This window comes from Hyla sarda, chromosome 4 (genome assembly GCF_029499605.1).
Source record: "Hyla sarda isolate aHylSar1 chromosome 4, aHylSar1.hap1, whole genome shotgun sequence".
Lineage (NCBI taxonomy): Eukaryota > Metazoa > Chordata > Amphibia > Anura > Hylidae > Hyla > Hyla sarda.
The window spans coordinates 158,222,710-158,250,671 of NC_079192.1; the positions used below are offsets into that span (position 1 = coordinate 158,222,710).

General features: G+C 42.7%; 1 protein-coding gene across 1 annotated transcript in view; it reads left to right on the forward strand.

Annotated features, from left to right (window-relative positions):
* The window catches only part of ENTREP2 (endosomal transmembrane epsin interactor 2), an 848,385-nt gene that overhangs the window by 309,840 nt on the left and 510,583 nt on the right, over window positions 1-27,962 (forward strand). The gene's annotated exons all lie outside the window — the stretch shown is intronic.

The window sequence follows — 27,962 nt, forward strand, 5'->3', positions numbered from 1 at the left end:
CATGAGGCAAGTTGAGGATCTTGCCTCAGGAAACCTTCTTTAGTTCCTGCAAGGTGTGACAATTTTAAAGTATAATATTTATCTCAGCCCTGAAAAACATCACTTCTTGCCAAATCTAATACAATTTCTGACAAAAGCTGAGAACAGATCCTCTAACAGTAGTGTGAACACAACCTTAGAATACACGTACACTGATGTATTCTGCACTGTAAAGTATTTTTAGTTTTTTTTATATTATTGGACTGTAAAGTGCAAATTACTGTACTTTCCGAGTTGACTATTAGAAGGGTTGGGACACATTTTCTGATTTTTAATTCAGGAAGTGCAAAGTTAAGATTTATTCCTGGTTTCAGTAATGTAAAAACAAAAGTCTAAATTAGGGAAGCAACAGATTTTGTATCAGTTTCTATGCCATAGTCTTAGCCATAAATATGGGCATGGAATAGTTAGCCTGATCACACGCTTTTTACAGTCACTTGATATGCCCTCCCATTCCTGAGATATGAGGGTTTATAGTTTGTATCACAGTTCGGGAAATCAGTCAGATGGGCATGATTCTTTACATATATATTTTCACTGGCTTCAGAAGTCACTTGTAAAAGGAAGTACACTGTCATATTTAATAAATAGGTTACAGTAATCATGTTTTTTAAAGGTACGTTCACACATACAGGATCCTACTAGATTCATTTGTGCTCAGTCATTTAGTTTACATTGACATCTGCAGCAGAAAATCCTGTGCATCAAATCTGCGTACGTGTGAACGTACCCTGAAGGAGATATATCATGGGGAGTTGGTGGGTCTGAACGTTTTTCGGCCCTATTGAGATCTAAAACTTATCCTCTATCCTTTTGATAGTGGATACGTTTTTTTCCCATGGTACTTCTCCTTTAATGATGAATTGACAAGAAAAAAGGCTAACCGACACCGAATGACCTGTGCAGGATATTCATACCATGGCTTTATGGTGATTGACAGGAAATTGTGCCGTAGGCTCAACAGTGATGCACAAATCTTTGTCTTACTATATATCTACTTTATAATTAAGTGTTCTTGAATCATTGAAAGGAAATTGTTGCAGGCTAACTTTAGCCGTCCATATGCTGCTCGAATTGCTGAATTTGAGATAAGAGCTATGTACTTTTCTCTTTTATATTGCAAATGAATAAATGAAACAAACTTCAGTAGATTTTTCCACTAAGTCATTTCACTTTTCTTTCTGTTTTTGATTACTAAGTGTTACATATCAAGGTTATAGCCAGCCTCACATTTCTTGTTTTTATAGATATAATTATTTTAAACCATTCAATTTCTTACTCTGTTGGTTTATTTTTACAGCTTTATTCATGTGTTTAGGCTCGAGAGAGCTTAATATTTAAGATTTATCATACAATTTCATTTTGCTAAGCTCTATTTATTGTACTGTATACTACTTTTGTACTCAAATATTTGGTCCTGGGAATTAATTACAGAAAGCATACAAAAACCATAAACTTGTACCCTATTGCAATGAATGGTGCTATACTTCCAAGTACTATAGTTATAATATCAATGCAAAGAAAAATTAAAAACCAGCCACTCACCATTGCTCGTCTTCAAAGAAACTTCTTTTATTCTTTATAGTCACAAATACATATTAGGGAGAGGGACAGGACACCAGGGGGGATAAAAATAGGCAACAAGCTCCATTTCGTATCTAGTGCTTCATTTTCAAGGGAAGGGGCTCAAGTCAAAAAAAAAAGGGACACTTCACTGTGTGCATTATCCCTGTACTGTGACATCACTGTGTATTATCCCTGTACTGTGACATCACTGGCTGTATTATCCCTGTACTGTGAGATCACTGTGTATTATCCCTGTACTGTGAGATCACTGTGTAGTATCCCTGTACTTTGATATCAATGGCTGTGTTATCCCTGTACTGTGACATCACTGTGTATTATCCCTGTACTGTGATATCACTGTGTGTATTATCCCTGTACTGTGATATCACTGTGTATTATCCCTATACTGTGACATCACTGTTCACATTATCCCTGTGTATTATCCCTGTACTGTGCACATTATCCCTGTGTATTATCCCTGTACTGTGTATCCCTGTGTATATTATCCCTGTACATCACTGCGTATTATCCCTGTACTGTGACATCCCTGCATATTATCTCTGTACTGTGACATCCCTGCGTATTATCCCTGTACTGTGACATCACTGTGTTTTATGCCTGTACTGTGATATCGCTGTGTATTATCCCTGTACTCTGACATCACTGTGTGTATTATCCCTGTACTGTGACATCACTGTGCACATTATGCCTGTACTGTGACATCACTGTGTGTATTATCCCTGCACTGTGACATCACTGTGCACATTATCCCTGTACTGTGACATCACTGTGTATTCTGTGACATCATGTATTGATTTTGCACAAATCCCAGCAAAATGTAATATGCCTGTCAATAGGGCACCAAAGGGCAAGTGCAGAAAGAGGGCAGGGGCTCCAGCCCCCTTTCTTGCCTATGTGTGCATGTCCCTGTGCACCACCTCTATTAAAGGATGATAATTGCAGGATGAGTAGCAGGAAACACAGCAAAGGCAGCCATTTTTTAAGATGATGAATTAAATGGGCACTGAAACAAAAATGTATACATCTTGGCAATACATTTATCTTTTTAATATACTTCTTAAGACATTTTTCTTTCCTTTTTTTATAGAAATCATGGCTTATAAAATCATGACCCTAGTCCAGTAGGTGAGGGTGGGCTAGCACTCCTCTGTGCTCTCTCCTGTCTGATAGGACAGGAGAGAGCACAGAGGAGTCCTATCAGACAGGAGAGAGCACAGAGGAGTGCTATCAGACAGGAGAGATCACAGAGGAGTACTATCAGACAGGAAAGAGCACAGAGAAGTCCTATTAGACAAGAGAGAGCACAGAGGAGTACTATCAGACAGGTGAGAGCACAGAGGAGTGCTATCAGACAGGAGAGAGCACAGAGGAGTGCTATCAGACAGGATAGAGCACAGAGGAGTACTATCAGACAGGAGAGAGCACAGAGGAGTACTATCAGACAGGAGAGAGCACAGAGGAGAAATATCCTACAGGAGAGCACAGAGGAGTACTATCAGACAGGAGAGAGCACTGAGAAGTGCTGTCAGACAGGAGAGAGCACAGATGAGTACTATCATACAGGAGAGAGCACAGAGCAGTGCTAAAAGACAGGAGAGAGCACAGATAAGTACTATCAGAAAGTTGCGAGTACAGAGGTGTTCTATCAGGCAGAAGAGACTACAGAGGAGTACTATCAGACAGGAGAGAGCACATAGGAGTACTATCCTACAGGAGAGAGCACAGAGGAGTGCTATCATACAGGAGTTAGCACAGAGCAATGCTATCAGACAGGAGAGAGCACAAAGCAGTCCTATCAGACAAGAGAGAGCACAGAGGAATACTATCAGACAGGAGAGAGTACAAAGGAGTCCTATCAGACAGGAGAGAGCACAGAGGAGTTCTATCAGACAGGAGAGAGCACAGAGGAGTCCTATCAGACGGGAGAGAGCACAGAGGAGTCCTATCAGACAGGAAAGAGTACAGAGGAGTGCTAGCCCACCTGGCTGATGTTTTGTTCACTTTTGAAAGTTTGCGGTGCTTTCACTCTGGTGGTAGCATGACACAGAGTCTACAACCTAAATCCAAGATTCCCACTGAGGATTTCCCAGGGTTATAAATCCAAAATACCAATTCACATTCAGACTTATGCCCTCCTGGGACTAATTTCCCAAAACTAGGGAACCTTATCCATTTAAAATTTGGGAAATTAGTCCCAGAAGGGCGTAAGCCTGAATAGGAATTGGTATTTTGGAGTCTACAACACACACAAGTGTCTCAGGTAGTGCAGCTCATCCAGGATGGCACATCAATGCGAGCTGTGGCAAGAAGGTTTGCTGTGTCTGTCAGCGTAGTGTCCAGAGCATGGAGGCGCTACCAGGAGACAGGCCATTACATCAGGAGATGTGGAAGAAACTGTAGAAGGGCAACAACCCAGCAGCAGGAACGCTACCTCCACCTTTGTGCATGGAGGAACAGGAGGAGCACTGCCAGAGCCCTGCAAAATGACCTCCAGCAGGCCACAAATGTGCATGTATCCACTCAAACGGTTGGAGACAGACTCCATGAGGGTGGTATGAGGGTCCGACGTCCACAGGTGGGGGTTGTGCTTACAGCTAAACACCATGCAGGATGTTTGCCATTTGCCAGAGAACACCAAGATATGCAAATCTGGAGTCTGGAGATGCCGTGGAGAACGTTCTGCTGCCTGCAACATCCTACAGTTTGGCGGTGGGTCAGTAATGATGTGGGGTGGCATTTTTTTGTGGGCCGCACAGCCCTCCATGTGCTTGCCAGAGGTAGCCTGACTGTGATTAGGTACCGAGATGAGATCCTCAGACCCTAGTGAGACCATATGCTGGTGCGGTTGGCCCTGGGTTCCTCTTAATGCAAGACAATGCTAGACCTCATGTGGCTGGAGTGTGTCAACAGTTCCTGCAAGATGAAGGCATTGATGCTATGGACTGGCCCACCTGTTCCCCAGACTTGAATCCAATTGAGCACATCTGGAACATTATGTCTCGCTCTATTCACCAATGCCACATTGCACCACAGACTGCCCAGGAGTTGGCGGATGCTTACATCCAGGTCTGGGAGGACATCCCTCAGGAGACCATCCGCCACCTCATCAGGAGCATGTCCAAGTATTGTAGGGAGGTCATACAGTCACATGGAGGCCACACACACTACTTGTTTTAAGGACATTACATCAAAGTTGGATCAGCCTGTAGTGTGGTTTTCCAGTTTGATTTTGAGTGTGACTCCATATCCAGACCTCCATGGGTTGATAAATTTGATTTCCATTGATAATTTTTGTGTGATTTTGTTGTCAGCACATTCATCTATGCAAAGACGAAAGTATTTCATACGATTAGTTAATTCATTCAGATCTAGGATGTGTTATCTTAGTGTTCCCATTATTTTTTTGAGTAGTGTATATTCCACAGTGAGAATATACCCTTAGGGAAACATCAAGGAGTATATATTGTGTAAACAGTGGAACACATTATTGGTCCACACAGCTAGGTGGTGCCATCTGTACTAGGTCAATGATAATGCTAAATGATCAGTTCTCTCAGCCCTGAGACCCCAACAAATCAAAACTTTTAACATATCTCTGTGACATGCCAAAAGTTTTTTAAATGACAGGGACACTTTAAGAAGCCATCAAAGCCTTTGTTTAACATATGCATTGAGAATTTTTTCAGACATGTTAAATGGGATAAAAAAAAAAAAACTTAACGTGAACCTAGTTCAATGTGGATGAACAGAACAAAACAGCAAAAGAATTTTGCAACACTGATGTGCTTTGTACATTCAAACTGCATGAGTGGGACCAGGGCATACAGGTTAATGTATTGAAAAAAACTTTTGTTTTTACATATTTCACTTTTTTCAAGTTATACTATTCTGCAGTACATCTGTACTGCAGCACAGTATAACTATCAGTATACACTGACATGCAGTCTGTGCGATCCATCCTATGGCTTGACCTCACAGGCTGCCTGTATTAGTCAGACAGGAAGCCATCAGCTGGCCTCCTGCTGCCATGGCAACAAATGAGACCCCAAGATCATATCGTGGAAGCGCCGTTGGTGAACAGGGGGAGCCCTCTCCCCCTGCCAATCCCATGGATGCCGTGATCAGGACTGATCGCAGCATCTATGAGTTTAATGCTGCCAGGACTGACGCGATCCCGGTCTCGGCAGCTGCAGCAGCTTCCCAGCTGTGATTAACAGCCGGGTCCTGCTGGCGATCTCCTGCAGCGTATCATGCTCAGCTGGAGATTGCTAGGATGTATGCATACGTCCAGTTGCGTTGACTAACATGTAGGCATCTCGGACGTATGCATATGTCCTGTGGCTGAAAGGGGTTAAATAATATATACTATTGTTCATTTGTGTCTTGAATCCAAAATAAGGCAACTTTCTAAATAGTCTTCATTTAAATGTTCCCACCATATTGCTGCTACTTAGAGGAAGCTAAGGTAAATCTGTCAGATCATCAGTCAGACGTTGTGCTCTTTTAGTGTAAAAGATAGCAGCAAGGCAGGGGGTTACAAGCCAGCTCAAAGTATAGACACAAGGGAAAGAATTCTTGAAGGGTGTAGATAAGGGGGGGGGGACACATAAAAATTGTTAACAGGGGAATAAGAAATATATAAAGATACAATAAGTGCAAAATGGGACTTTATAATGATGTTTTAAATGAATATATACCTGTAGAGGATAAGGCAAAAATTGATAAAGTGCAAAGTATGGACTCAAGAGTATTTTGGGTGCTGAAAAAATATAGTTGTATGAGTATAAAATGTGGTATGAGTAAAAGTATAATATGAGTAAAAATATTAAAATCTATATATTAAAAATAAGTGCATACCTGTTGCATAAGGTGTATGAATAAGTGTGAAGCAGCAGAAAAGTGTGTCTGGGAGTACATGACAAGAGGGGGAATCTAGATAAAGAAGAGGGCAATCCTGCAATCCATGCAATCCTAGGCATTCATAGCTACCAATCACAGGATGATCTGTCAGAGCTATTCGCCAGAGGAAAACAACACTGATTCTGATTGGTTGATTTGAATATTGCGAAGTGTCGCTGAGAAAACTTCAGAAGTTCCTTGTGAGGGGCGGCTGTGAAGCTTTCGATCGGGGAAGAAGCACCTGCACCTGCCGAATCCATCAGGCTTACTCTGCAGCCGGAGATCTCACGGTCGAGACGCCACCGGCCGGGGCACACACCCGTGATCTCGTTAATTTCTGCAACACCACCAACTCTAAAAGGACTCGCCTGGACTGCAGCAAGTACTCAGTCAGATACGCCATATTGAATGTCAGGTACTGTGCACACACCGTAACTGCACCTATACCTTGCGCAATAGCTCCGTCGTCTACTTGCATACACAGCCTGCCCCTCGGTTTAAAAGTACTACAAGTGCAGATAGTGCATGTTATTACCCTGGACTGCCTGTCACAATCCCGGACTGAAATCTAATTTTTTCTCTCCTTTTTCTAGCATCCCCCTATTTTTGACTTTTGGTGATACTACTCGCAATACCTGGAAATACATTTATAATCTAAACAGATAGGCAAGTGCACACCAAATATACACCTGAATACGTAATACTGAACTTCAAACTATTACCTAACTATTTTAACCAGTTTGTTGCCCTCTTCTTTATCTAGATTCCTCTTGTCATATACTCCCAGACGCACTTTTCTGCTGCTTTGCACTCATTCATACACCTTATGCAACAAGTATGCTTTTATTTTTAATGTTTAGATTTTAATATTTTTACTCATATTATACTTTTTACTTATACCACATTTTATGCTCATACAACCATATTTTTTCAGCATCCAAAATACTCTCGAGTCCATACTTTGCACTTTATCAATTTTCGCCTGGCATATTCATCCTCTACAAGTATATATTCATTTTAAACAGCATTATAAAGTCCCATTTTGCACTTATTGTTTTTTAATATATTTATTTTTCACCAATCTGTGTGAGATACATGGGCTCATACGTACATATATAGCAGCATTTTGGGCACAAACCACTCATCGCCTGCGCTAGTGTTGTTATACATTTTTTACACAGTTTACAGGGGAAAATCGCATGGGGAATATTCAAGTGTAGAGCGAAAGCAGAGTGAAGAAGAAAAGCTCAGCAAACTTTTTGTGTTATTAATATTTTAGCGACTTTTGCACCATAATAGTAAAAATTATAAAGCAAGAAATAAAAAAGAATATATATTTTTATCAGTGTCTATTAAGTTTTCCTTTGTTCAGACATGCAGGGAATAAATAATGATGATAATAATAATAATTATTATTATTATTAATAGTAGTAATAGTAGTATTACTATATATAAAATATATAATAATTATTCTTTATATAATGTCCACTAATTCTGTAGCATTGTACTGTCAAATTGGAATGAGGACAGGGATACACATGATACCTTTCATACATCTGTCTGTGCTTCCATAATGTAGAAAAATAATTTAATTCTCTGGGGTCAAGTGTCAAAGAGGCGTTCCCATGCCTCTTCTCTCACCCTCCCACCCCTGTCCCTGATTGAGTGATAGTTGGGACTCTGCCTCCAGCACTATGCATACAAATTATGCGTAGGTGTGAGATTTTGAAACAGGACTCCGCTTCCAGCTGGAATAGGGGCTAGAAGGTGGAGTAAGAAGACGATCCAGCCCTCAGGACTTCAGGGGCTAGTGAACTCCTCTTTGACACTTGGACACCATCATGTGTCTCTCTGTCCTAACCGCAGTTTGCAATGTGAATGGTAGCTGACAAATTTTCTTTAATTGACATACCCTGACTTATCTCTCCCCATTATAGGCATAACAGAGTGCATCATTTTTGTAATAGAAACCTTTGAGATTCATGTGCATTAGAAATTAATTTAAAAAAAAAACTCTGCTACTTATTACTTTCTGTAACCAAACAATGGAATATTTTCAGTTCTCACCAGGACAGGATACAAATCCAGTTCCCCAAAGAACATGCATAACATAATGAATAAAGAATTGCTATCCAAATGTACTATAAAATGTTTAAATCCAAGGAATCCAATTATTAGCAATACTTCTAAGTGACCTACTAATTGCTAGGGCTGACTATCCTCTGACTCACTGTTAATCATTATGTCACATGGAAGGTGGACAAGAAACGGCTTTTTGGCTTAATATAGTCTGGCACCATTTTTGCTGGCACTATTTTCAGCACAGAGATACTTGTATTGACAGATAAGATAGCTAATTAAAATAAAATAGCAGGAAAACCATCCCAGGCCAAATAAGTCAATTTATCTTGGTGGTTAAAAATTAGAAGCACTACTTAAAGCATAATGGAATATCCATTTTTAAAATGAGATCTCCTGTTATCAGCTGGACAGTCTTACTAAACTAATTCTTCGAAGGGACTTTGCAATCACTATTATTGCTTAAATAATTCCACTTATATTACATTTAGATACCTTACCTGTAATTACTCCATAGCCACAAAGAATGTTTTTTGAGTATGAGGCTAGGTTTAAAGGTACAGAAAGGAAGAGGAGGGGGACCATGTTGTGGCACTTTAGCAGCTTGGCACCCACTCCTCGACACTTAAAGGGTAGCTCCCACCATCCCTTTTTTTTCCCTCTCTGTCCCTGCCTATTTCCCATCTATCCCTAACCTCTCCCCTGCCTAATTTTTTTTTTTTACTATATAAAAAATGTAGTTTGTGTGCTCACTACCAGGCAGACTTCCCCAGCAGGGGTGACGGCACTGATGCCTGCTGGGGCTGACTTCCGCCCTTAGTTCATCTACACAGGGTGCCTCCAGCTGTTTCACCACTACAACTCTCAGCTTGCCCTGACATCTATTGGCTGTCAGGGCATACTGGGAGTTGTAGTGGGGAAAAACTGGAGGCATCCTGTGTTAAAAACAATACATGGCCGCGGTGCAACCCGAACCCCTAACCCATCCCCTGAACTCCGCTACCCCTCCCCTGAACCCCACTACCCGAACACCCCCCCCCCCTAACCCCCCAGACATACCAGGACAGTGCAGCGACGGGCAGGACAGCAGCGACGGGATGCTGGGAGGCGGGGCCGGCGTGCAAGGCCAGGGAGCAGGGGAGTCAATGCGCGCTTCTTCTGTTCTCAGCGCTCGCTCCCGCCTGTTTGATTGACAGGCGGGAGCGAGCACCGCAGTGAGTGAATTCCGACTCATTGCCAGGCTTCAATGAGTTGAAATTCACTAGTGATGTCACTGCCGAATGCATTCAGCCACTAGGAGGGCGACCCCTAGTGGCCGAATTTAAAAGTGATTTTAAACTGTTTTAAAATCACTTTTTTAAATTAAAGTATATTAGAGATATGTTGTAGTACTTAAGTTCTACAACATATCAATTTTTTTATTTCATGACAGTGCCCATTTAAAGGGAACCTGACATCTTCCAATATACTGGTTATAGTGTGGGCAAACAACAATAAAATGACGGGTTACCCGCCCAGCTGATAAATATTCTAATTTCTTCACTTTTACGCCACTAGGATGTGAGAGTGAAGAACTTAGAATATTCATCAGATGGGCAGGAAAAGCGCTGATTTTGAGGAGGCAGGAAACCATGGCAAGCCGGCTCCCCACTATGCTGCTACAGGGAAAGATAACTTTTTATCTTCTGGTCAGAATTAGGTAAGTAAGCCCTTGTTTTAATTCTGTTTACTCGCACTCTAACTGAGTGAATTGCGTTTAGTTCAGGTGAACAGGGCGTCATTTTTCGTTTAATTTTATGAGTTTTAGAATCAACATAATTTGTTTTCTTGCCCTAACAGTTATTAAGCAATGTATGCAACTATGTGCATTTGATCAAGCTGACAGGTTCCCTTTAATGCTACAGCAAACAAAGAAATGTTTCTATGTATGCTTGACCAGGTCCTTAAAGTCTGTGTACAAAAAAGAAGGTTGAAGCAGCACTCTTGGTCAAAAAATGTAGGCTCTTAGCGCACTTTTTGATCAAAACGTGTCCCCCATCCACCACGCAGAGATGGCCTCATTTCGGATGGGACCTTAACACTTATTTCACTCACCTATGCTGGGCATATGGCCTCTGACTGGGTGACATGCTGGATACACTACCAATTTAAAAACCTCCTGTGAAAAAGGGGAGGGGTGTATGGCTAGAGAGGATGCCACTCCCCCTAAATTGCAATGCAAAGTCTATGACCTGCACAGAGCCTTGATCTCAACCCTAGTGTACACCTTTGGTGTGGGTTGGAATGTAGATTAAAGAGTACCTATCATCCCAAAAAAATTTTTGACAGGTTAGAGCTGATTGTATACAGAACCACTTTGTAATTGGAATTCATTTAAAAAAAATGCTTCCTTTTATGTGTATTTTTATTTTAAAAATGTGGCCACTAGGAGTCTCCCTAGGAGTCCCCATGCCACAAGCATTTTCATTGATTTAGGACTCACGACAGCCTGGCAGTGAAGTCCAAAATCGCAGCGCTGGCTGAGCATGTGACCAGCTCAGCGCAGCTCCCGGCCTGTCAATCACCTCCTGTGTTCACACGCAGGGCACTGTACACTGAGGATAAGCAGGGCTCTGTACACTGAGGACAAGCAGGGCTCTGTACACTGAGGATAAGCTGCGCTCTGTGCAGTGAGGACAAGTGGGACTCTCAACACTGAGGACAAGCAGGCGTCTAGGCAGTGAGGACAAGCAGGGCTCTGTACACTGAGGATAAGCTGTGCTCTGAACACTGAGGACAAGTGGGACTCTCAACACTGAGGATAAGTGGCACTCTGAACACTGAGGACAAGCGGTGCTCTGTACATTGAGGACAAGCAAAGCTCTGAACACTGAGGACAAGCAGGTATCTGGACAGTGAGGACTAGAAGGGCTCTGTACACTGAGGACAAGCAGGGCTCTGTACACTGAGGACAAGCAGGGCTCTGGGCACTGAGAACAAGCAGGGCTCTGTACACTGAAGACAAGCAGGGCTCTGTACACTGAGGACAAGCAGGGCTCTGTACACTGAGGACAGGCAGGGCTCTGTACACTGAGGACAAGCAGGGCTCTGTACACTGAGGACAAGCAGGGCTCTGTACACTGAGGACAGGCAGGGCTCTGTACACTGAGGACAAGCAGGCATCTGTGCAGTGAGGTCAAGCAGCGTTCTGTACACTGAGGTCAAGCAGGCATCTGGGCAGTGAGGACAAGCAGTGCACCGTACACTGAGGACAAGCAGGCATCTGGGCAGTGAGGACAAGCAGCGCTCCGTACACTGAGGACAAGCAGGCATCTGGGCAGTGAGGACAAGCAGCGCTCCTTACACTGAAGAAAAGCAGGTATCTGGGCAGTGAGGACAAGCAGACATCTGGGCATTGAGGACAAGCAGACATCTGGGCATTGAGGACAAGCAGGGCTCTGTACATTGAGGATAAGCTGTGCTCTGAACACTGAGGACAAGTGGGACTCTCAACACTGAGGATAAGTGGCACTCTGAACACTTAGGACAAGCGGTGCTCTGTACACTGAAGACAAGCAGGGCTCTGTACACTGAGGACAAGCAGGGCTCTGTACACTGAGGACAGGCAGGGCTCTGTACACTGAGGACAAGCAGGGCTCTGAACACTGAGGACAAGCAGGGCTCTGTACACTGAGGACAGGCAGGGCTCTGTACACTGAGGACAAGCAGGCATCTGTGCAGTGAGGTCAAGCAGCGTTCTGTACACTGAGGTCAAGCAGGCATCTGGGCAGTGAGGACAAGCAGTGCACCGTACACTGAGGACAAGCAGGCATCTGGGCAGTGAGGACAAGCAGCGCTCCGTACACTGAGGACAAGCAGGCATCTGGGCAGTGAGGACAAGCAGCGCTCCTTACACTGAAGAAAAGCAGGTATCTGGGCAGTGAGGACAAGCAGACATCTGGGCATTGAGGACAAGCAGACATCTGGGCATTGAGGACAAGCAGGGCTCTGTACATTGAGGATAAGCTGTGCTCTGAACACTGAGGACAAGTGGGACTCTCAACACTGAGGATAAGTGGCACTCTGAACACTTAGGACAAGCGGTGCTCTGTACATTGAGGACAAGCGAAGCTCTGAACACTGAGGACAAGCAAGCATCTGGGCAGTGAGGACTAGCAGGGCTCTGTACACTGAGGACAAGCAGGGCTCTGTACACTGAGGACAAGCAGGGCTCTGGGCACTGAGAACAAGCAGGGATCTGTACACTGAGGACAAGCAGGGCTCTGTACACTGAGGACAAGCAGGGCTCTGTACACTGAGGACAGGCAGGGCTCTGTACACTAAGGACAAGCAGGGCTCTGTACACTGAGGACAAGCAGGGCTCTGTACACTGAGGACAGGCAGGGCTCTGTACACTGAGGACAAGCAGGCATCTGTGCAGTGAGGACAAGCAGCGCTCTGTACACTGAGGTCAAGCAGGCATCTGGGCAGTGAGGACAAGCAGCGCTCCGTACACTGAGGACAAGCAGGCATCTGGGCAGTGAGGACAAGCAGCGCTCCGTACACGGAGGACAAGCAGGCATCTGGGCAGTGAGTACAAGCAGCGCTCCTTACACTGAAGAAAAGCAGGTATCTGGGCAGTGAGGACAAGCAGGCATCTGGGCATTGAGGACAAGCAGGGCTCTGTACACTGAGGACAAGCAGGGCTCTGTACACTGAGGACAGGCAGAGCTCTGTACACTGAGGACAAGCAGGGCTCTGTACACTGAGGACAAGCAGGGCTCTGTACACTGAGGACAGGCAGGGCTCTGTACACTGAGGACAAGCAGGCATCTGTGCAGTGAGGACAAGCAGCTCTCTGTACACTGAGGTCAAGCAGGCATCTGGGCAGTGAGGACAAGCAGCGCTCCGTACACTGAGGACAAGCAGGCATCTGGGCAGTGAGGACAAGCAGCGCTCCGTACACTGAATAAAAGCAGGTATCTGGGCAGTGAGGACAAGCAGGCATCTGGGCATTGAGGACAAGCAGGTACTACCCACCACCCCCAAAGTGAGGGCGGAAGCAGTCCCCCCCCCCCCCCCCCAGAAGGCTTCAGTGAAGCAGCGTCTGCTGGGGCACGCTCACATCCTCCTGCTGGGTGCTTACACTAAGTAAGCAAGAAGATAGGTAAGTTACAGAGCTTTTTAAAGCTCTTAAAAAAATTTTAAGGGCAGGGAAGGTGTTAAGTGTAGTTAGGGAACATAGCTTAAGTTAGTTTAGAAAAGTTTATTTAGTGATAGGTACTCTTTAAGACCCAAATGTTTAGATTAATAACTAGCCTGGAGCTTGAAAAGGTACAAATGCATGCACCTAAACTAATAAGGGATTAGGAGCATTTTAGTTATGAGGAAATAATAAAGAATTTGCATTTGTTTAGTCTTGAGAAGAGACATTTGAGAGGGAATTGGATAAACTTATTCAGTAATATAAATGGGCAATACAAAATATGGAGAAAAAACTTTCCATGGCACTCTCACTGCCTGGAGAAAGTTTAGTGTCCAGGAGCGACAAGTTTTCTTTACCATAAGAACTGTGAATTTTTAGAATAATGCCATCATGGGGTCTTCTGTTCTGGTCTGCCTTCGAGCAGATAAATAAAATAAAAAAATCAACATGCTTGGCATCTCCACATGCTGAAATGTCCGATCTATTAAAATAATGTGTTAATACATTACAGTGAATACAGTGAGTACTTATTACAATACAGTGAAGTAATACAATACAGTAGACGGCATAAACATAAAAAGAATACCAAGTCCAAAAATATAGATTTTTAATCACATCTCATGAGAATTTTTTTTTTATTAAAAGCAATCAGAAATTCCCATGCAAAAAATTAGCCCTCATACATCCCTGTATAGGGGTTAGAAGAGAACAATTTTAAATATATTGATTTTGTTCAATCAAATTTGACTTCTTTTTAAAGTAGTACACAAATAGTAAAACTATATAAATTGGGTACTGTTTTAATTATATTGACCTACAGAATAAAGAGAACATACTATTTTTACCATAGAGTACACTGCGTAAAAGGTTTGAGGGATTTTTTTTTTAAATCAACTGTTGCCAGAAAGTTATAAAATCTTAATCCTTGCAGTAGTTATCAGCTGCTGTATGTTCCAGAGGAAGTTCTTTTCTTTTTGAATTTCTGTCTGACCACATTGCTCTCTGCTGATACCTCTGTTCATGTCAGGAACTGTCTGGAGCAGGAGAGGTTTGCTATGGGGATTTGCTTCAACTCTGGACAGTTCCTGACATGGACAGAGGTGTCAGCAGAGAGCACTGTGGTCATACAGAATGGAAATTCAAAAAGAAAAGAACTTCCTCTGTAGCATACAGCAGCTGATTAACCTCTTAAGGACGCAGGGCGTATGGATACGCCCTGCATCCCGAGTCCTTAAGGACGCAGGGCGTATCCATACGCCCGTGGGATTTCCGGCCCCCACCGCTAGCCGGTTGGGGACCGGAGCCGGATGCCTGCTGAAATCGTTCAACAGGCATCCCGGCATATCGCCCAGGGGGGTCATTATGCCCCCCCATGTCGGCGATCGCCGCAGATCGCTGGACAATTCAGTCCAGCGATCTGCGGCGATTCCGGGTCAATCGGGTCTCCAGTGACCCGGTGACCCGGAATTACTGGCTGTTCGGGGCCGTTTCTGACGGCCCTGGACAGCCAGAGCCTGCAGGGGTGAGGTGGCACTGGCGCCACCTCACGATCGCCCTGATTCATCGGCCGGATTACCGGCCGACCAATCAGGGCGCCTGCTGCAGGCGTCACTCCCGCACCCGCTCCGCCCCTCTTCCGGAGGACGTGAGCGGGTGCGGGAAGACGACCCCCGGTGCTGGGGACCCCGATCCCCGGCGTCCATGTTGGGATCGGGGCCCCAGGAGGGACGGCGGCGGCGAGGGACAGCCTGTGATGGAGCAGCAGCAGGAGGTGAGTTACAGCCTCCTGCTGTTGCTTAGCAACAGCTCCCAGCATGCAAAAAGGGCATGCTGGGAGCTGTAGTTATGCAACAGCAGGAGGCAGACCACCACAACTCCCAGCATTCCCTTATGGGCATGCTGGGACTTATGGTTTTGCAACAGCTGGAGGCACATTTTTTCTATGGAAAAGTGTACCTTCAGCTGTTGTATAACTACAACTCCCAGCTTGCACAAACAGCTAAAGTGCATGCTGGGAGTTGTAGTGGTGCATCTGCTGGTTGCATAACTACAACTCCCAGCATGCGCGTTGGCTGTCGGTGACTGCTGAGAGTTGTAGTTTTGCAACAGCTGAAGGCACACTGGTTGTGAAACTTAGAGTTTTTTTTTTTACCTAACTCAGTGTTTCACGACCGGTGTGCCTCCAGCTGTTGCAAACTACAACTCCCAGCAGTCACCTTACACCATGCACCGTACATGCTGGGAGTTGTAGTTTTGCAACAGCTGGAGGCACACTGGTTTTGAAACACTGAGTAAGGTCACAAACTCCGTGATACATAACCAGTGTGCCTACAGCTGTTGCAAAACTAAAACTCTCAGCATGTACAGTCTGTCAGCGCATGCTGGGAGTTGTAGTTTTGCAACAGCTGGATGTCCCCCCCAATGTGAACGTACAGGGTACACTCACATGGGCGGAGGCTTACAGTAAGTATCGGGCTGCAAGTTTGAGCTGCAGCAAATTTTCTGCAACAGCTCAAACTGCCAGCGAGAAACTACTGTGAACCCCCGCCCGTGCGACTGTACCCTAAAAACACTACACAACACTACCACAAAAAATAAAATAAAAAGTAAAAAACACTACATATACACATACCCCTACACAGCCCCCCTCCCCTCCCCAATAAAAATGAAAAACGTCTGGTACGCCACGGTTTCCAAAACAGAGCCTCCAGCTGTTGCAAAACAACAACTCCCAGTATTGTCGGACAGCCGTTGACTGTCCAGGCATGCTGGGAGTTTTGCAACAGCTGGAGGCACCCTGTTTGGGAATCACTGGCGTAGAATACCCCTATGTCCACCCCTATGCGATCCCTAATTTAGGCCTCAAATGCGCATGGCGCTCTCACTTTGGAGCCCTGTCGTATTTCAAGGCAATAGTTAAGGGTCACATATGGGGTATCGCCGTACTCGCGAGAAATTGGGCTTCAAATTTTGGGGGGTATTTTCTGCTTTTACCCTTTTTAAAAATGTAAAGTTTTTGGGAAAAGAAGCATTTTAGGTAAAATTTTTTTTTTTTTTTTTACATATGCAATAGTCGTGAAACGCCTGTGGGGTATTAAGGTTCACTTAACCCCTTGTTACATTCCCCGAGGGCTCTTGTTTCCAAAATGGTATGCCATGTGTTTTTTTTTTGCTGTCCTGGCACCATAGGGGCTTCCTAAATGCGGCATGCCCCCAGAGCAAAATTTACTTTCAAAAAGCCAAATGTGACTCCTTCTCTTCTGAGACCTGTAGTGCGCCAACAGAGCACTTTTCACCCCCATATGGGGTGTTTTCTGAATCGGGAGAAATTGGGCTTCAAATTTTGGGGGGTATTTTCTGCTATTACCCTTTTTAAAAATGTAAAACTTTAGGGAAACCAAGCATTTTAGGTAAAAAAAATTTTTTTTTTTTTACATATGCAAAAGTCGTGAATCACCTGTGGGGTATTAAGGTTCACATTACCCCTTGTTACGTTCCCCGAGGGGCCTAGTTTTCAAAATGGTATGCCATGTGGGGTTTTTTGCAGTTCTGGCACCATAGGGGCTTCCTAAAGGTGACATGCCCCCCAAAAACCATTTGACGCTCCTTCCCTTCTGAGCCCTCTACTGCGCCCGCTGAACAATTAACATAGACATATGAGGTATGTGCTTACTCGAGAGAAATTGGGTTTCAAATACAAGTAAAAATGTTCTCCTTTTTACCCCTTGCAAAAATTCAAAAATTGGGTCTACAAGAACATGCGAGTGTAAAAAATGAAGATTGTGTATTTTCTCCTTCACTTTGCTGCTATTCCTGTGAAACCCGTAAAGGGTTAAAACGCTTACTGAATGTCATTTTGAATACTTTCGGGGGTGCAGTTTTTATAATGGGGTATTTCTAATATGAAGACCCTTCAAATCCACTTTAAACCTGAACTGGTCCCTGAAAAAAAGCGAGTTTCAAAATTTTGTGAAAAATTGGAAAATTGCTGTGGAACTTTGAAGCCCTCTGGTGTCTTCCAAAAGTAAAAACTCATCAATTTTATGATGCAAATATAAAGTAGACATATTGTATATGTGAATAAAAAAAATTATTTTGAATATCCATTTTCCTTACAAGCAGAGAGCTTCAAAGTTAGAAAAATGCAAAAATTTCAAATTTTTCATCAAATTTTGGTATTTTTCACCAAGAAAGGATGCAAGTTACCAAAAAATTTTACCACTACGTTAAAGTAGAATATGTCACGAAAAAACTATCTCGGAATCAGATTGATAACTAAAAGCATTCCAGAGTTATTAATGTTTAAAGTGACAGTGGTCAGATTTGCAAAAAATGGCCGAGTCCTTAAGGTGAAAAAGGGCTCAGTCCTTAAGGGGTTAAGGAGTACTGGAAGGATTAAGATTTTTAAATAGAAGTAATTTACAAATTTGTTTAACTTTCTGGCACCCGTTGATTTCAATTTTTTTTCCAGTGAAGTACTCCTTTAAAACTGGCATGAGAAACATTGGTCAATCCCCCCCCCCCCCCATAGTGCATTATGACATGATGCATATCCTTTTATTGTTTGCCTTTTACTATAGTGTGCCTACTTGACTACAAGACAACTTTTTTCACATGAAAAGAGAAGCCTTGGTCTGATAGCCGGCTTGGACGCCCAGTAGGTGGTGATTAATCACTAATTTAGAGATTTGTAACTCATGATTAATTCGGAGGCCCTCTTAGCACAGACCTGCTATCACTTCTCTGAAAAGATACCATGCTCAATTGATTTCATTATGATGCCTGTTATTGGAGGTTAGTCAATAACATATGTTTCATAATTGCCAAATGTCCACTGTTTCCCTGGACAATATTAAGATTTGTCTATGAAAATTAACTAATTATTCTTTGAACAGCAGAATGTATATTTCTGAGAAACATCTGATATCATTCAGATCCCTCTTTGTGTTTTTAGAAAATATTGGAAAATACCGTATTTATCAGGGTATGCCATGCACCGGCCTATAACACACACCCTCATTTTACCAAGGATATTTGGGTAAAAAAAGTTTTTTACCCAAATATCCTTCGTAAAATGAGGGTGCGTGGGTGTGCGTGTGTATACCCCGATACACTGTTTCTTACCCCGCAGAAGCCACCAGGAAAGACAGTGGGAGAGAGGCCGTCGCTGCCCGCTTCTCTCCCCCTGCCTTTCCTGGGGTCTAGAGCCCTGCTACCGCCGCTTCTCTCCCCCTGTCTATCGGTGCCGCTTTCCCTTCTCTCCCCCTGTCTATCGGTGTTGCTGCCCCATTGCCGGCACCGATAGCCAGAGGGAGAGAAGTGGCGCCGGCAATGGGGCAGCGGCGCCGACAGACAAGGGGAGAGAAGGGGCAGAGGCACCCATTGCCGGCACCGCTGCCCCGTTGCCTCCCCTATCCCCGGTTATATAATTACCTGTTGCCGGGGTCGGGTCTGCGCTGCTTCAGGCCTCCGGTGTGCGTCCCCTGCGTTGTTGCTATGCGCTGCGAGACGCAGTGACGAGTGACGTCACTCGTCATTGCGCCGCGCCGTGCAGCAATTAGCCACGACGCAGGGGACACACACCGGAGGCTTGAAGCAGCGCGGACCCGACCCCGGCAACAGGTAATTGTGCAACCAGGGATGGGGGAGGCAATGGGTGCCTCTGCCCCTTCTCTCCCCCTGTCTGTCGGCACCGCTGCCCCATTGCCGGCGCTGCTTCTTTCCCCCTGGCTATCGGCGCCAGCAATGGGGCAGGGGCAGCGGCACCGATAGACAGGGGGAGAGAAGGGGCAGCGGCACCGATAGCGGGGGGAGAGAAGCGGAGGCAGCAGAGACCCCAGGACAGGCAGGGCCAGAGAAGCCGGCAACGGTGGCAGTCTCTGCACCTGCAAAAGCCGCTGCAGTTCATTGATTTAAAGCGCCCGCTTTAAATCATTGAACTGCAGTGGCTTATCGGCGTATAACACGCAGGTAGACATTAGGCTGAAAATTTTAGCTAAATACGGTAATAGAATAGAATTTTTGCTAAATACGGTTTTAGATAAATACGGTAATAGAATTAGTGTATTACTATACGGAACACGTGATGACATAGGTGGCTGGGCCTATAATACCCAAATAGACCTAGTATAATTAGAAAGCAAATGCCATTGGAAATTATTTCCAAAGGTTGTCAACTATGATGGATCTGAATATTAAAACTAATTTGTTTTATGACTAAAGGTCATGATGCAAGACAGCAATGCTGTATGATGCAAGACAGCAATGACACAACAAGTGTTATACTTTGTGACTCAGAGGGTAATAATAGATTAGAGCTATTAATGCTACAATTGCAACAATGTACAGATTTTCTGTGTACCTTGTAGACTCTAAAACCTTATATATTTCTTCCAACCAAAATAACCTATTAAAGATCTGGTCTTTAAACTATAACACTATAAAAAGTAGGGCTTTATCCCAGCAATATCTTTATCCCAGCAATATCCCAGCAATATCTTTTGCAATACAGTTCCAGTATCAGGTTTTTGATGAAAAACCGGATTCCTCAAAACCGGACTAAACTGTATCAAAACGTGTGTACAAATTTTAACCCGTATATGGTTAAAAACCATATATGGTTTGAAAAATGATGTCCGATTTCATCCGTTTTTAACTTTTCACTCCATTATGAATAAAGTTTCACTTATTTGATTGAAATTCCAAGAAAAAAATCTGTGCAAAGTCACAGTTGTAGGCTACGGTTTTGGGTACAGGAAAAAAAACTGACAAAACCGTACACAATGTAAAACAGACACAACCTAAAGCATCTTTTGGCATACGGTTTTCAATGGAGAGTCAATGCATATGGTTTTCAAAACAGTTCCATACGGTTTTCAATACAGTTCCATATGGTTTTCACATTGAATTCTCACCTTAATTCTCACACAGCTACCTTGGATTTACTGGGTACTCAGCTCTCTGAACAAGAGGCTCAGCTAAAAGTCTATGAGCAGAAAGTGTCCAAGATGGCGCAGCTGAATAAAGACAATGAGCAGATGAGAAAACAACTGCTGTCCCTGGAGTATACTGTCAAAAACTTGACAGAATTGCTGGAAGGTGAGAAGGTGAACTCTGCTAAGCTCAAGAGTGAGCAGTAGAAACATTTAAAGCTACTGGAGACTGAGATGCTTTCTCTAAAAGTGGACGAGTCTGAGCAATGGACTCAAGAAACGGTAAAGTCTGAAGAAGCCATATGAGAAGTCCTCTGAAGCTGAGACTGAGGTGAAACCCTATGAAAGGTCCTCTGAAGCTGCAGAGATATGGACATTGGATGGTGAAAATGCTGAGGGAGAGAAGTTCTCTGAGGCAGAAGCTAAACCAGAGATAACTGCAGAAGTCCTGCAAATGGGTGATACAGGCTTGGATGGCCACCAGCAAAGTTCGGGCGATGGCTGTACCGGTGACAGCAGAAGACAAAGGCCTGAAGCATCTGCCTTGTCTGCACCTAGTGTCCAGAGCACTGCACAGACCAAAGTAAAGAACCTGGTGTTGGAAAGGTGTGACATGAATAGAGCCTTTTACAAGGAATTTGTCAAAGGTGACCAAAAGTATTTTGCTTGGTGGCTGATGGAAGATGAATGAAAGAAGAGTGCGCCATTGAAATGTTACATATAAAATTTGCTGAAGAAGTAAACCAAGTGCATCAAAACCTGTTAGACGAATTTGTTCATGGAAAGGCAGTTGGACTTTTCCTTTTGAATACAAGTGCTCCTTCCCGATGGTCTGAGCAGAGGGTGGGGGGGGGGGAATATGTGAAATTGTGGCAAGTGAAGGGTGTATTTCCCCAGCTAACCGTTGGAGAAACCTCCACCTGTGGCCTAAATAATGAGGTAGCAGAAAGGGGAAGTGTGTTTAAAAGGAAGTCAGAAAGAATAGTTTGGGCTCTCCCCAGAAGACAGCAAGGTGTCCGTAGGGGGGGGGGAGGCAGGGGTCCTGGTGAGGAACACACAGCCCGAGCTGTGAGTGACCCCAAGAGTGATGTGGATGAGACACACAGTAAGAGGTTGCAAACGCTGTGTGTGAACATTGAGTAGAAGGTTGCAGGAGGATTAAGTTTAACTGGCCGGGAAAAGCCCACCAGTTGATGGTCAGGGCACGCTGGATTGTATAGTTAGTGACTAGACGGTCTAGGGTTTTGTTTATTCCTGTCTTATGTTTTTATTTATCCTGCAACCTGTCTAATAAAGCTGGCGAGGACCCGGACTCGCATAAAGTACTGTTGTTTGCCTGCTGATTGAAGTGGAAACGTATCCTGTGGCGGTGTCATGGACGATCCCAGAGCTATCCCCAGGGAGAAATCCTTACATAGTATATAGCATTGACCAAAAATGTATGGGTGAACAGTGATAAGAAGAAACCATTGATTTTACCTTTCAAAAAAAGTGTGTACCCTCTGGAAGAGGCAGATATGCACAGATTGCATGCACACAGTCCAGGCTCCATCCCTTACATAATACTAGCTAATTCAGACCCCCACTTTATGTGTTTGTCTTTGTCTCTGTGCTACTAAAGAGGCAGTGGACAACAGTTTTCAGGCAAGTGTAACAGCTAGTAGCCAAAAGTTTAAAGCTGTTTTTACGCTATGCAGTCATGATTAATGATAATGACAAATTAACAGATATATAACAATGTTAGACATCACATGGGCTATCACATGGAGAAAGGTTGTTTGAAGCCATTGGTCAGGGACTTTTTAAGCAGCAGTAGACAGTTCTGCCCCCTGGGGGGTAAACCCTTTTAAATAGGAATGTTCATCTCCATTAAGACTTTTACCAAATTATGCTAAAAATAAATGGTAACTTACTTATCAGTTTTGCATGCATCAATAATTCAAGCAAATAAGGATAACTTACTCCACCCTTCGCATAAATGTATCATTTAATCTAAAGGACAGCTAAAGGTGGCTCTTGAGAGAAAGAGACAGATCAGCTCAATAAAGGTTCCACTTGCATGCTGCCCATACAAGTGTATTGAGAAGGGAGGGGGAGGACTAGTTTGCTACAAAGTGAGACAGATGCTGAAAGGGACATAGAGAGAAGCTGCAGCAACTTGTAGTGAGTGTTAAATACAAAAGAGAATGGAATGGATGTCTGTATGATTAAAAAATAGTGCTACTTCTCACACACATTTCCTAAAAAGTTATCTGAAAGTTCATGCAGTATTTGATTTACAAACCTATATGCAGTAATAAATCACCAAATATTCATTTACAAGGTTAAACTGAGGGCAAAAAGACATAGGAAATACGTTCCAATATAGTTTGCAGTAAATGTAAAATAGATAATTAATTGCAAAGAAAAGCATGTGTTCTATTGATGCTTATTTTATTCTAATACACTTATTGGAGCTGCATAAAAATGTTACTGTTCACTTACATTAGCAAATGTTTCATAGTATTTTTTAATAGCTCTGAGTAAAATGCATGAAAACTCTGGTCCACATTAACTAGTTTTTCTTATTAATATGTGGCATAAAATGTAATAAAATTTTAATTTAATTAGCTATATTGTTTTCTTTTTAGGTCTATATTGTAAATTAGTTGTTCGTCATAATGTGTTGTACTTAGGCATATTAGCAAAATATGTAATGGGAAATTTGTTTGTAAGAATATTTGATTTACTATATTTTTCTGTAAGAACAAATCAGATTTCATGGGTGCATGTTAGTATGTTATGGGTGTATGTTAGTAAACTTGTCAATTTTTACAGACATTATATTGTAACCGTTAAAAAAAAACATGTGTATGTGTATATGTACATATAAAAAATTGTGGACACAAGAAAATATAACACATTAGCCTGATTTTTGTTGGACTGACCACTTATCAGACAGCCGAAAACCTTATGCAACTTGACATATCTCCTTTTAATAACCTAATTTTCTATGCTGGGTAATAGCAGAGCTGATCCATTGTCATGACCAGTTCAGGCTTTAACCATGGCCTATTAGAGACTAGCTCTCAAAAAGATCTCTAATATGGTTCATTTCACAATGTCTGTATAAAAACTACAGCTTGGAGTCAGCCTTTATTTCCTCAAGGACAAAGGGTGTACAGGTATGCTTGAAAATGCAATATGTGGACTGTTCAGCTCACCCTCCGAAATGGATGTGCACAGATCCCGCACCCAGCGTGGTGTGCAACACAGAGAAAAGAAGAGGAAAATGATCCAGCACTACGCCAAATAGATATCAGCTTTATTGAAGACTAGCTGAGTACCCGGCGCTGCACGGTTTTCCCTACCCAATCCATGTGGGGGAGGAAAAGCAACAAAGGAGAAAATGTTTGTCCTCATATCCCATCCTCAAATCCTGACCCCATATCCCCTCCTCATATCCCGACCCCAAATCCCCTCCTCATATGCCAACCTCATATCCCGTGCTCATATCCCATCCCCATATCATTTCCCCATATCCAGTACCCATATCCTGTCCATATATCCCGTCCTCATATCCCATCCCCATATCCGACCTCATATCCAGACCTCATATCCCGTACCCATATCCCGTACCCGTATCCCAACTCATATCCCATCCTCATATCCTATCCTCATTTCTAATGGGGCTGAGTTGTGAGGAAGATATTGTATGCTGAAAATTAAAGGGGTATGGCTTAAAGGGTGTGTGTGTGTTTTCAATATGGGGTATGGAATGCGTGGAGGGGTGTGGCTTGCCAGCCGGACTGATACATTCACCAGGAGAGGTAGAGCGGCACTTGTAGAGTAAGATACTAGAAGTCCTATATACTTGCATGGGGTAGGTTAGGGTTAATTTAACTAGAACATAAATTTCCCATAGATTTGCGTTGGACTTTAAACAAAAACTCCAACCGATGCAAATTAGGGTAGGTTAGGGTTAAATTAACTATCCTATATTCTATGTGGACATATACGTAACATGTGACCAAGTATTATGAAAATATCTCCAGCTGTTTGGAAGTTATGCAGTAACATTATTTCCCATAGACTTGTATGGGACTTTAACTCCTTGGGGACAGAGGGCGTACCTATAAACCCTCAGCCCACTCCCTTTCTATAACGCGGGGCCACGCTGTGACCCCACGTCATAGCAGGTTGGGCCCGGGACCCATGGGTAATAGCGCGTGGCACTGATCGCGGTGCCACACGCTATAAACCCTTTAGACGCTGCATTCAAAGTTGCCGTTTAGCTCAGGGAACGGTTCAGGATCGCCACAAAGAAATCGCGGCATCCCGAACAGCTGTAAAGACAGCAGGAGGGTCCCTACCTTTTACAAAAAAAATTTACTGCGTAGAAACGGAAGCCCCCAAAAGTTACAAAATGGCATTTTTTCTTCAATTTTGTCGCACAATTACTTTCTTTTCCGTTTCGCCGTAGATGTTTGAGTAAAATGACTGATGTCATTACAAAGTAGAATTGGTGGCACAAAAAATTAGCCATCATGTGGATTTTTAGCTGCAAAATTGAAAGGGTAAGGAGGAAGAACAAAAGCGCAAAAACTGGAAAACCCTCCGTCCCCAAGGGGTTGAACAAAAACCTGACTCTTGCAAGTCATGGTTAAATCACTTATGCCTATATGTTTGTTGTGGACATATAAGTAACATGTGTACCAAGTTTCATGTTAATATCTTTAGCCGTTAGGACATGATGCTGGAACATACACACATACACACATTGAGTTATATATATATATATATATATATTTATATATATATATATATATATATATATATATATATATATTCAGACAAAACAGAATTCAGGTAAAAGATTACAGCATCATGCCGTAACCTTTTACCTGAATCCTGTGTTGTCCAAATAGCTGATATCTATTTGGAGTAGTGCTGGATCATTTTTCTCTTCATTGCTCTGTGTACAGATACGCCCTTGCATCCTGGTACTTAAATGAACTGGTACCAGAAAGTTAAACATATTTGTAAATTACTTCTATTAAAAAATCTTAATCCTTGCAGTATTTATTAGCAGCTGTATGCTACAGAGGAAATGATTTCTTTTTGAATTTCTTTTTTGTCTTGTCCACAGTGCTCTTCTTACACCTCTGTCCATGTCAGGAACTGTCCAGAGCAGCACAGGTTTCCTATGGGGATTTTTTCCTGCTCTGGACAGTTCCTGATACTGGCATCAGGTGTCAGCAGAGAGAACTGTGGACAAGACAAAAAAGAAATTCGAAAAGAAAATAATTTTCTCTGAAGCATACAGCTGCTAATAAGTAATGGAAGGGTAAAGATTTTTTAATTGAAGTAATTTACAAATCTGTTTATTTTTCTGGCACCAGTTGATTAAAAAAAAAATTCCACCGGAGTACCCCTTTAAGGACTGAAAGCATACCTGTACGCCCTGGTCCCATTACCAGGGTTTGAAGACCTGAGCACGCTTCATACCTGGTGGATCCCAGTTGCTATGAGCAGCCAGGAACCACAGTTAATCGGCATTGCCTGGCAATGGATGAAATTAACACCACAATAAAAGTTGATCACAGCGTCTAAAATACGGGGTTAACACACCGTTAACCCCGGATTTTAGACGCTGCAATCCACTTGGATTGTGGTGTACAAAGGGTTAATGTTGTCCATTGCCAGTCATTGCTGATGAACTGTGGTTCCTGGCTGCTTATAGCAACTGGGATGCTCAGGGTTAACCCCTTTGGTTAGCTCAGGGCAGCTGATTGGGACATCTGCGGTGAAATCATCGGTCTTGATCAGCTGAGTAGGTGGTGGGAGGGACCTTACCTGCCTCCTTGCCATTTGATTGATGCTCTGAAGCCCGGGCCAGCCATGGCAGATAAGAGCAGCAGAGCACCAACAACACTGATCAATGCTGAGGCAAAGCTCAGAATTGAACAGTGTCTGCAATATCAAGATCGCATGGGATAGCCCCCTATGGGAATAAAAAAAAAAGTGAAATGTGTTAAAAAAAAGAGTTAATAAAAGTGAATTAACCTCTTCCCTAATAAAGGTTAAAGGTTACTAAATAAAATAATGTAATCAAAAATAAACATAGTCGTATGTGGTACCTTCACATGCGTAAATGTCCAAACTATAAAATATAAGGTAAGTTAAAAAATACCCCAAAAAGTTCACAATTTGGCATGTTTGGTCACTTTATACACCATAAAAAATGAATAAAAAGCAAAGAAAAGAGCCCTCATATAGCCCTGTATGCGGAAAAATAAAAAAGTTATAGGGGTCAGAATAGGACATTTTTAAGCATACTAATTTTGGTGCATGTTGTTATCATTTTTTAGAGTAGTAAAATGAAATAAAACCTACATAAGTTGGGTATCCTTGTAACCATATGAACATGCAGAATAAGAGTAAGGTGTGATTTTTACTGAAAAGTACACTGTGTAGTGTTTTTGGGTTTCACCGTAGATTTTGTGGTGAAATGATTGATGTCATTACAATTGGTGGCACAAATGACAAGCCCTCAAATGGGTCTGTAGGTTCAAAATTGAAAGTGCTATGATTTTTAGAAGGAGAGGAGGAAAAAACAAAAGTGCAAAAATTGTCCTTAAGGCAAAAATGGTCTTGGTCTTTAACCTTCTAAAAATCATAACACTTTCAATTTTGCCTCTACAGACCCATATGAGTATTGTTTTTTGTGCCACCAATTGTACTTTGTAAGGAAATCAATCATTTCACCAAAAAATTTAGGGCTAAGTTTGAAAAAAAAAAAAAAAACAGCATTTTGTAAGTTTTGAGGGCTTCCAATTTTACGAAGTGCACTTTTCGGTAAAAAGGACACCATATCTTTATTCTGTATGTACATACGGTTACAAGGATACCTAATTTATTTAGGTTTTATTTTATTTTACTACTAAAAATTATAACTACATGCACCAAAATTAGTATGTGTAAAATTGTCATCTTCTGCCCCCAATAACTTTTTTAGTTTTCCATATACTGAGCTTTATGAGGGCTCACACTTTGCGCCGTGATCTGGAGTTTTTATCTGTACCATTTTTGTTTTGATGGGACTTTTTCATCGCTTTTTATACATTTTTTTAGGGTATTCAAAGTTATCAAAAATACGCAATTGTTAATTTTAATTAACATTATATTTTTTGAGTTCGGACATTTACCCACATATACCACATATGTTTATTTTTGTTTACATATTTTTTTTTTTTTTTTAT